The following is an 8,280-nucleotide window of genomic DNA, read 5'->3' as shown; positions in this document are numbered from 1 at the left end:
CCAGTTCCAATGCAGGACAGAGATCCACTCTTTACATCAGTTTGCATCCATTTATCTTTTCTATATCAGCATCAGATTATTTCTATGGTATGTTAACCTTCCATAACCGGAAGGCCCTTCTTCTCTTTATGAGACTCATACAAGATGCTAAATCCAAACTCCAGATTACTGTACAACAATTCCACTGTTCATATCTTACAACATGCTAAGACAATCACTGGGTTTCCCCAAACTATTCAACTCTATTGCCTTCATCCTGGGTTCTTCTTCTTTTTTTAAGTTCCCTAGATTACCTGAAAGGTGATACAGCCATAGAAAAGGCTCTTTATGAACCAAGAAAGGCTGAGATCCAAGGAGAGACTTGTGAATCAACCAGATCTTCAGCTAAGATAGTTGTATGAAACCCTGCCACCTTGTAGATGAGGGGTCTCCAACCTTGGCAACTTTAAGACTTGTGGCTGAGGAATTCTGGGAGTTGAAGTCCACAAGCCTTAAAAGTTGCCAAGTCTGGAGACCCCTGTTGTAGGTGCGGACCCCACTAAAGGGAAATAATGTAGGTTTGAAAACATTGGGGCCAGTGGTGGGTTTCAAATATTTTTGGAACCTCTTCTGTAGGTGTGGCCTGCTTTCCGGGTCCACTGGTGGAGCCTCTTCTAACCGGTTCGGTAGATTTGACGAACTGGTTCTACCGAACTGGTGCAAACTGGTAGGAACCCACCTCTGATTGGGGCCCATCTATCCTTTTGGGTGAGAATCCAGAAAAGCAAAGCAAGCACAGATGAAAAGAGTTTCGAGAACTACCCTTCCATGATAGGAGAAGAACATCAAAGGCAATTCACCTTGTAATTGCGCTACTAAAGGCTGCATTCAAACACCACCAGAAATATGTTCATAAGTCCACAGGTTGAATACAGTACCAGAGCTTCTGCCATCTTCTTTGGTCTGGGTCACTCCTGTTTGGTAGCTGGCCCTAAAGGTTCTGGAGGAGGCTTGATCTCTTCAGACAGCTGCCGGGCGCTGTAGTAGGAAAGGCTCAACCCCATAATGGCTAAGATCAGGGCCAAGTGATTCACCAGCCGGTCTTCAGGCTCTGATTCAGACGTACTGGCCAGCTGCATCTGTTGGAAAATACATTAAGGGAAAGTACTTTAAACCTTTTAAATGGAGGGATGCAACCCTTGGGGGGGGAGGGGCTGAACCTACCTGGTGACCCAAAATACCTTTTGGATTTTGAGAAAGCACATGATAGGTATACTCTTCCAGAAGCTGTCATGGTGTACATGTGTTTGTATGAGTGTATGCATATACCTTTGAGTCCATGTTAGCTTCTGATGAATGCTTGAACTAGTTATTGTAATTTTCAGAAATAGAATAGAATAGAATAGAATAGAATAGAATAGAATAGAATAGAATAGAATAGAATTCTTTATTGGCCAAGTGTGATTGGACACACAAGGAATTTGTCTTTGGTGCAAATGCTCTCAGTGTACATAAAGAAGAATAGAATAGAATTCTTTATTGGCCAAGTGTGATTGGACACACAAGAAATTTGCCTTTGATGCATATGTTCTCAGTGTACATAAGGAGAATAAAAATATATTAATCAAGAATCATCAGATACAACACTTAGTGATAATCATAGGTTACTAATAAGCTATCAATTCATACTAGTAAACTAATAAAACAATACAAATTGAAAGATACAAGCCACATGGTTATAGTCATAAGTGGGAAGAGATAGATACTAGGAAGACGAAGAAGAATATTAATACAATCTCAGTAAATTATTTGACAGTGTTGTGGGAATTAGTTGTTCAGCAGAATGATGGCATTCGGGGAAAACTGCCCTTGTGTCTAGTTCTTCTGGTATGTAGTGCTCTTTAGCGTCATTTTGAGGGTGGGAGTTGAAACAATTTATGTCCAGGATGTGAGGGGTCTATAGATATTTTTGCAGCCCTCCTTTTGACTCATGCAGTATACAGGTTCTCAGTGGAAGGCAGAATGGTAGCAATTGATTTTTCTGCAGTTTTAATTATCCTCTGAAGTCTGTGTTTGTCTTGTTGAGTTGCAGAGCCAAACCTGGTGGAGGTGCAGATGACAGACTCAATAATTCCTCTCTAGAACCGTATCAGCAGTTCCTTGGGCAGTTTGAGCTTCCTGAGTTGGTGCAGAAATAACATTCTTTGTTGTGCTTTTTTGATGACCATTGCCTTTTTGATGATGATGACCATTGCCAAGACCATTGCTGCCTTCTGAGGTCTAAGGAACTGGCTCAAGGTGATGCAACTGGCTTTGTGCCTAAGGCAGGAGTAGAACTCATGGTCTCCCAGGTTCTAACCTGGTGCCTTAAACCATTACACCAATAATAATAATAATAATTGGAATAATTGCCTTTTGCCTAAAGCTTTAGCAATTATGATTTTAGAACCTTTGCATTAAAATGCAAACAAGCGAGTTTTGCCTCCTCCCTAGTAGGGAAAGAGGTTTTACTGTACTCCGGGGAACCTGCTCAGAAGAAAACCCATTCGGGTTTGCATTGTCCATGGACTCCCTTCTGCAAGGATTAGCAGGATGCCCATAGCTTTTCTCCCATGACATACCTTTATGGAACATTCTCCCTCTAGCAATCTGGATGGCCCCGTCTCTGGTAGCCTTTCAGAAGGTCCAAAAGAACTGGATCCAAGCGTGTGCAGGGATCCACTTCTTGCTTATATTATCGTTTATGGCAGTGGTGGGATTCAAATTGTTTTTACTACCAGTTCTGTGGGTGTGGTTTGGCGGGCGTGGCATGGCTTGATGAGTGTGACTTTGTGGGCATGGCAGGGGATACTGCAATATCCCCATTCACTCCCCCACTAACCTGCTTTCCAGCTCCATTCTCCTGTGCAGGGCAACAAAAGAAGACCCAGCCGATCAGCTGGGATGCAGGAGGCAGCGAATAGTCTCGGGGAGGGGCCAACCAGAAATGGTATTTGCTGGTTCTCCAAAGTACTCAAAATTTCCGCTACCGGTTTGCCAGAACCAGTCAGAACTGGTTGAATACCACCTCTGGTTTATGGGATATTTTCTTGACTGCCATGTGTTTTAATTTTTGTATTGTTGCAACTGTTTTTACTTTAATTTTCAGGTTTCCCTGAAGAAACCATCCTTGGATCCAGCCATTTTAAACAACTATTGTCCTGTCTCCAACCTCCCCTTTATTGGGAAGGTTGTTGAGAAGGTGGTGGCCTTCCAGCTTCAACGGGCCTTGGAGGAAGCTAGCTACCTTGACCCCTTCCAGTCCGGCTTCAGACCCGGTTACAGCACTGAAACCGCTTTGGTCGCATTGACCGATGATCTCTGGAGGGCCAGAGATGGAGGCCATGCATCCATCCTGGTTCTCCTTGACCTCTCAGCGGCTTTCGATACCATCGACCATGGTATCCTTCTGCGAAGACTGCGGGAGGTGGGGGTGGGAGGCACTGTTTTGCAGTGGTTCTCCTCCTACCTCTCGGACAGGTCGCAGTCGGTGTTGGTCGGGGGGCAGAGATCGTCCCTGAGGCCCCTAACATATGGGGTGCCGCAGGGTTCAGTCTTATCCCCCTTACTATTTAACATTTACATGAAACCGCTGGGCGAGATCATCCGGAGGCACGGGATTAAATACCATCAATATGCGGACGATACACAATTGTATCTGTCCGCCCCGTGCCAACTCAATGAAGCGGTGGACGTGATGAACCGGGGCCTTGAGGCCGTTAAGGACTGGATGAGCGCTAACAAACTGGTACTCAACCCGGACAAGACCGAGTGGCTGTTGTGTTTCCCTCCCAACAATTTGGCTGACATTCCAACACTCAGGCTGGGGGGTCAAATTTTATACCCCTCAGATAGGGTCCGTAATCTAGGAGTCCTCCTGGATCCACAGCTGACTTTTAACCATCAGTTGTCGGCTGTGACCAGGGGGGCATTTGCCCAGGTTCGCCTGGTCCGCCAGTTACGGCCCTACCTGGACCGGGAGGCTCTCACAACAGTCACTCGAGCCCTTGTGATCTCTAGGCTGGAATACTGCAATGGGCTCTACATGGGGTTGCCCTTGAAGTGCATCCGGCGACCACAGTTAGTCCAGAATGCAGCCGCGCGAGTGATAGTGGGCGCACCGCGGTTCGCCCACATTACACCTATCCTCCGCGAGCTGCACTGGCTACCTGTCGATCTCCGGGTGCGCTTCAGGGTATTGATGACCACCTTTAAAGCACTCCATGGTAGTGGATCTGGGTACTTGAGAGACCGCCTTCTGCCGATTACCTCCCTTCGACCGATAAGATCGCACAGATTGGGCCTCCTCCGGATTCCATCCGCCAGTCAATGCCGACTGGCGACTACACGGAGGAGAGCCTTTTCTGTTGCAGCTCTGACCCTGTGGAACGATCTCCCCGTTGAGATTCGTACCCTCACCACCATCCAGACCTTCCGCACAGCCCTTAAGACCTGGCTCTCCCAGCAGGCCTGGGGATAAGTTTTTTAAATTACCCGCCCGAGTGTTGCTTGACTGTTGAATGCAAGTTGGTGTTTTATAATTTATCTTGTTTACTCACTGTTTGTTTTGTATTATTGCACCCCCCTCCCGTGATTGTAAGCCGCCCTGAGTCCCCTCAGGGAGAAGGGCGGCCTATAAATCGTAATAAATGTCTAAATGTCTAAAAAAAATGTCTAAATGTCTAAATTTTGAAGGCCGCCCAAATCCACTTGTTAAGGTGAATTGTGCAAAACAAATCAATGGAATGGAAAGGACAAAAGGCAGGTAGCCCTTGATTTACAACTATAATGGTCATAACAGGTGACAGTCATCAATGTGATCATGCATGTGACCAGTGGTGGGTTTCAACATTTTTTAGAACCTCTTCTGTAGGTGTGGCCTGCTTTGTGGGAGTGGCTGGCCAGCCATGTGACTGGGTGGGCATGGCCAACTTGTAAAATGTGGGGAAACTCACTTAACAACACTCTTGCTTAGCAACCAAAACGTTGGCTCAGAAACTCTGGCATTGAAGTGTGCAAGTCTTAAAGCTGTAAAGTTACAAGACCCTTGCACCACTAACCCTTTAGGAAAAAACCCAGGGGTGTTCAAACTTGACAGCTTTAAGACTTGTGGACTTCAACTCCCAGAATTCCTCCTCTTGCTCTTCATCTTGATGATATGGGCGGGGGGGGGAGGGAGCTGGAACCAGTTCTAAATGGCACTGTAGATTTGTGGAACCTCTTCTATAGAAGAGGTTAGAACTGGCAGGAACCCACCCCTGCATGTGACCAACCCAATTTCATGGCCTTTTCTGTGGCAGTCATTAAGCAAACATAACTTGTGGTTAAACAAATCAATTGTTTGCTATGGGCTAGTTTTGCTGAAAACCAGAAGTAAATGCTAGTTTATGGTAAAAACATAAAATGTCATCTCCTGAGCATAGGCTGCTGCAAACAGCTGTAAATGTGTGCCAGTTACCAAACACCCAAAATGCTGTCATGTGACCTCCGGTGGAGAGGAACAGACTTCAGAACTGAGTAATAAACTCCCTGGTGGAGATCTGTGGTAACTTTAAATAGTCATTAAGCAAACCATCTGCCTTCCATTGAGGACCTGTACACTGCACGAGTCAAAAAGAGGGCTGTGAAAATATCTACAGACCCCTCACATCCTGGACATAAATTGTTTCAACTTCTGCCCTCAAAATTACACTATAGGGCATTGCACACCAGAACAACTAGACACAAGGACAGTTTTTCCCCGAACGCCATCCCTCTACTAAACAAATAATTCCCAAAACACTTTCAAATAATTTACTAAGACTGTATTACTATTATTATTCTTTTCCTTCCTAGTATTTATCTCTTCCCACTTATGACTATAACCATGTCGTTTGTATCTTTCAATTTATATTGTTTTATGTGTTTACTAGTACAATTTGATAGCATATTAGTAACCTTGACTCACTTAGTGTTGTATCTTTTTATTCTTGATGAATGTATTTTTTTCTCCTTATGTACACTGACAGCATCTGCACCAAAGACAAATTCCTTGTGTGTCCAATCATACTTGGCCAATAAAGAATTCCATTCTATCATAAGTTAAGTACTACCAATATATGTGTGTGCTTCTTGGCCATTCCAGACCTGGATGTAATCCAACACAACAGAAGAGTATCCCGTCACAAATAAATAACAAGAGTATCATAAATTGACCACCTCAACTTTGAGGGATATTGGCAGGGTATAGCCCACAAAATCAAGATGTCAGTCAGCCACCACAGTGTGATGATTCCTATAAAAGACACAATGAACTTTGATCTCATAGTTGTGGCCATCATTTGACTTTTTTAAAACCACACCTTTGTAGGCATCATCTCGAAAGAGGACACCCAGACAGGCCCATGCAGAAATGACTGAAATACAGTAACTGAAACGAAACATGTTATACTTCCTAGTCAAAAGACACGAACGAGGCAGCTTGTATCCCTGTTCAATCCTCACCCAGACGCTGATATGTCTGGAGAGTTGTGTCTGAACCTCTGCTCTGCTTATCTTCAAACTGGACTCAGATTTGATTTACTGGTAAATAGAGAATTCTATCTAATAGCAAAGTGATTTTTTCCCATAAAACAACACATATTGGCAGAGTCCATAACAAAATATTGCAGTGCAGAGAAGTCCCCGTTTTGAGTTCCAGGGATTCCAACGTGGCCCTCTTTTCATAAGATTTTCATTCCACTTTCAGATGTTAACCTTCCTTCACTACTAAATCATAATTGCTTTCTTCCCCATCTCTCCCCATAGCCATCCTTGAAGATAGTTTCTTCCTAAGTGAGGACTTAATCAGTATGCCCTGCTGCAAACCTTGATCTTTCCATACGTTTGAAGGCTTTCTTCTTCTTCATGAATGTTTAGGGCTACCTTAGGGTCTTGCCCTCACAGCCTGAACGCAAGAAAAAGAGGGAAACCTGCTACTTTTTTTCTCTTTGTTGTCTTTTCCTGGATTACTAAGATCCCTTTGATCTGCAGCTTCTGATACTGAACACATTATTCAGGACTTTCCAGCAAGATCATTCCTATCTGCCTGTCTGTCCTTCTGTCACTCTGGTCTCTAACACAGGAGGAAATTCTGCTTACCTGCAACAGTTGGAAGTATCCTGGGGTCAGACGTCGGAGGCGGAAGATCATAGCAGAAGAAAAGAGAGAGGGAGAGAACTCCCCTTCCTAACTCTCTTCTTCTGGGTTTTAACTCTCTTCTTGTGGCGAGAATCAAGCTGTAGAAGGAAAGGGAAAAGCTTAGGATACAACAGGAGGAAGGGAACCGCAGTGAACTTCCTTTGATATCTGGCAGCGAAACGGTCTGCAGGACTTGACTGTAGACCACTGTTCTTGTGACCCCAAAGTTCTTCTGGCAAAAGACGTGGCGCTAATTGCATGGGGTTGTTGTTTGAGTTACTCATTAATTTAATGAGCATCTCAGACTCATCCTTGTCTACAACAAGGCAACTCCCTGAAATGTATGGTATGTGAAATGCCGCCATCACTTTCTCTGATAGAACACGTTCCCTGGTTCCCATGCGTTTTCAACCAACTTCAGCATTCTCCAACCTGCTATCTTCTCTCTCTTCATGTCTTCCTCCGATGCTAAGACAATGGATGTAAATGCACATACCGTTTAGGGGGTTCAAGATCCTGGTCCTTGCGTATCATCTCCCAGCAATAACACTGGTCGGCTGTGTGCAAGAGATGTTTTTTTTTTCATTTTGCCCTCCTCCTTTCCTGCCCAATGATGAGCCTGCCACTGCTTGCCTTAGCAGCAGCTGTCACAAGGAATCAGCACTCCCTGCTCCGCTGACCGCACGCGATCCACGCATCAAGAGAATTTTTTTTTCATCGGCTTTTATTGGGGAAGCAAAATTTGGAAGCAATGTACATCATGAGAACCTCTGAAAACCAGCTTCCACTGTGATGTTGTGAAACAAACCTTCATGGAGTACCAGGTGTTCTAGATCACAGAGGACAATCCATCCCTGGAAGATTCTTTCACTCCAAGTCCACCATAAATATACGGGATGATGATGATGATGATGATCCCATCAACCCAACCAACCAGGTCAATGATTGGGTAAGGTGGGAACTGAAGCCCAATAACTAAAATTCAGCTGCTGATGTTCATTTGAAGGTCTACCATGGTGAGCAGTAAAGTACTTTGATTAAATGATAATTTCTAGATAGGCAACTCTAGGTAAGATATGCAAAGATTAATTATAGGGAAAGATG

The 8,280-nt window shown here is 44.4% G+C and overlaps 1 long non-coding RNA gene across 1 annotated transcript; it reads right to left on the bottom strand.

The window, feature by feature from the left end:
• Positions 1–824: 824 nt before the first annotated feature.
• Positions 825–7,828, bottom strand: LOC148043092 (uncharacterized). Its single transcript, XR_015698267.1, has 3 exons — positions 7,673–7,828; positions 7,138–7,274; positions 825–1,118 (listed from the first exon to the last, which is right to left on the bottom strand). It is a non-coding gene; the product is annotated as an uncharacterized LOC148043092 (long non-coding RNA).
• Between the last annotated feature and the right edge of the window lie 452 nt (positions 7,829–8,280).

This window comes from Thamnophis sirtalis, unplaced genomic scaffold, assembly GCF_051295495.1.
Source record: "Thamnophis sirtalis isolate CommonGarterSnake01/CBP01778 unplaced genomic scaffold, rThaSir2_p1.2 scaffold_13, whole genome shotgun sequence".
NCBI classification, from domain to species: domain Eukaryota; kingdom Metazoa; phylum Chordata; class Lepidosauria; order Squamata; family Natricidae; genus Thamnophis; species Thamnophis sirtalis.
The sequence above is the reverse complement of the archived record's forward strand: the minus strand, read 5'-3'. Positions and strand labels throughout refer to the sequence as shown.